The sequence below is a fragment of the Bison bison genome, unplaced genomic scaffold, assembly GCF_000754665.1.
Source record: "Bison bison bison isolate TAMUID 2011002044 unplaced genomic scaffold, Bison_UMD1.0 scf7180017864479, whole genome shotgun sequence".
In the NCBI taxonomy this organism is placed as follows: domain Eukaryota; kingdom Metazoa; phylum Chordata; class Mammalia; order Artiodactyla; family Bovidae; genus Bison; species Bison bison.
Genome location: NW_011495039.1, coordinates 4,901,097 through 4,903,596, shown reverse-complemented (window position 1 = coordinate 4,903,596; position 2,500 = coordinate 4,901,097). Strand labels below are relative to the sequence as shown.

The window sequence follows — 2,500 nt, the reverse complement described above, 5'->3', positions numbered from 1 at the left end:
TGACTGCCCAAGGCCCTACATGCTGCTGCTACTGCTGCTAAGTCGCTTCAGTTGTGTCCAACTCTGTGCGACCCCATGGACTGCAGCCTACCAGGCTCCTCCGTCCATGGGATTTTCCAGGCAAGCGTCCTGGAGTGGGGTGCCACTGCCTTCTCCATCAGGTTAATTGCAGGACCAGCAAATATATGGTTACAACTGAATGAGAAACTCCAAATGAGAACTGCCCATAAGACTCCTTCCTGAGTTCTCAACCAGGGGAACTCGAGATGTAATAAATGTTTATGTATTGTTTCAAGCCACTAAGTTTTAGTGGTGATTTATTAGGTAGAAGTAGATGACAAGACAAATGGAGTTGGTAGACTTAAGAGTCATGGCCTCTATGACTTAAAGCAAGTAACAGAATCAATCCTGGTGACCCATTCCTCTCAGTTTCTTTCTTTTTAATATTTTGAGCTTTTTAAGATATGGTTGACATATAACTTGGTGTAGTATACAATGTGATGATCTGATATACGTATATACTGTGAAATCATTCCCACAATAAGGTTTGTTAACACATCCATCATCTCCCATATTTTCCCAGTTTCTTTGGCCCTAGGAAGGGAGATGTTGTGTTCTTCCCTGGGAATGTGGAGCTAGGGACAATACTCAAAGCAAGGCAGTTTTACATGTGTCACATTTTTTCCATGCCATGTGTATGTACTTAGTCAGTCGTGTGACCCCATGGTCTGTAGCCCACTGGGCACCTCTGTCCATTGGATTTCCTAGGCAAGAATACTGGAGTGGGTTGCCATTTCCTACTCAAAGTAATCCTTCCAATCCAGGGATCAAACCCATATCTCTTAGGTTTCCTGCATCAGATTCTTTACCACTGCATCACCTAGAAAGCCACTTTCCATGCCATATTGGCTCTTAATAATTATTCACAAATAGCCAATTGGAGAAGGAAATGGCAACCCACTCCAGTGTTCATGCTTGGAGAATTCCATGGACAGAGGAGCCTGGCAGGCTGCAATCCATAGGGTCACAGAGAGTTGGACACAACAGAGCGACTGACACAATAGCCAATATTAATTGAACTTTTATCAAGTGGCAGTGATATGCTAAGGGTTCTATTTGAGTTATCTTCATATAATCCTCACAATAGCTTTAAGAAGTAGATACTATTACTATATTTTGCCAATAGGCCCTAAACTGGTGAAATAGGCTCTTGTCTAAGAAAAAATGATAAGGAAAAAATGCTACAAAATTTCCCTGTCCTAAAATATCTTTATAAATCAGATTCCACAGTTACTTTAATTTTATGAATATGAATGTTAAGTATTTTTCAAGGCTCTCTCTAAACAGGGTACTCAGTCAGTTAATGAGTATATTTAGCAGGTGTGTTTTGTACCTCTTCTTGTGAAATTGAGTAGCAATTGCCCATGAAAGTGAGCTTCATGATAGCAGGGAACCCAACTGACAAGGCACCAGGTACTGTGCTGTGAGGTCCACTGTTGTCCACGCCAAGGCCGTGCTTCCCAGGAGTCATTCCTGGTCAGTGACTGAGTGTGCCAGGGTCACCACTGCAGCACTGCTGCCCCCAAAGGACACACAACTCTGAAAGCTGACTGCCCAAGGCCCTACATGCTGCTGCTACTGCTGCTAAGTCGCTTCAGTTGTGTCCAACTCTGTGCGACCCCATGGACTGCAGCCTACCAGGCTTCTCCGTCCGTGGGATTCTCCAGGCAAGAACACTGGAGTGGGTTGCCATTTCCTTCTCCAACGCATGAAAGTGGAAAATGGAAATGAAGTCGCTCAGTCGTGTCTGACTCTTAGCGACCCCGTGGACTGCAGCCTACCAGGCTCCTCCATCCATGGGATTTTCCGGGCAACAGTACTGGAGTGGGGTGCCATTGCCTTCTCCCAAGGCCCTACATAGATCTCTTAAAACTGTACTACAGTTTAACCGTCTTCTATCCATCCTTTTCTTTGCCTCTCTCAGGTCAAACCTTCTCATATTCCTCTCATAGGTGTTGTTGCCCCTCATAAATCTCATGCATGGCTGGTCCTCTCTTTTTATCTGCTTCTCAGATGACCTGGACTAACATTTACTGGTAGCACATAAACCATCTATGATCACAGTGTGGCAAGAAACCGGCATAAGCAAGCCTAAGAGGACTTAAGAAGATTCAAGAGATAAGTAATCTGTTGCATAATTTTGGTTAAACAAACTGGTGCTGTACAGAGTTGAATAAAAGCTGATTTATGAGGATGTTAAATGGAGACCTCTTTGTAGCAAAAAGAAAAAAAAAAGTGTTAATTAGAAAAACGACACAGATAGAATGAGTGTATGTGATCTTTTTGGTGAAGTTAGACTGATTCTTTATCTAAGAATTCCCACGTGTAGCAGCCACTTTTGGGTGCCCTGCTTTACCTGCCCTCAGCTCACCTCTGATTTTAGCTGCTGCAGAGACAAACAGTTCTGGGCAAGTTCAGACTCACACCAACCCATCGCAAG

General features: G+C 43.7%; 1 long non-coding RNA gene across 1 annotated transcript in view; it reads left to right on the top strand.

The window, feature by feature from the left end:
• LOC105004527 overlaps positions 1-2,182 on the top strand; it is a 10,880-nt gene extending 8,698 nt beyond the window's left edge. Inside the window, exon 3 of the long non-coding RNA XR_827233.1 lies at positions 2,074-2,182. This is a non-coding gene — a long non-coding RNA (uncharacterized LOC105004527). The remainder of the gene's footprint in view (positions 1-2,073) is intronic.
• The last annotated feature ends 318 nt before the right edge of the window (positions 2,183-2,500 follow it).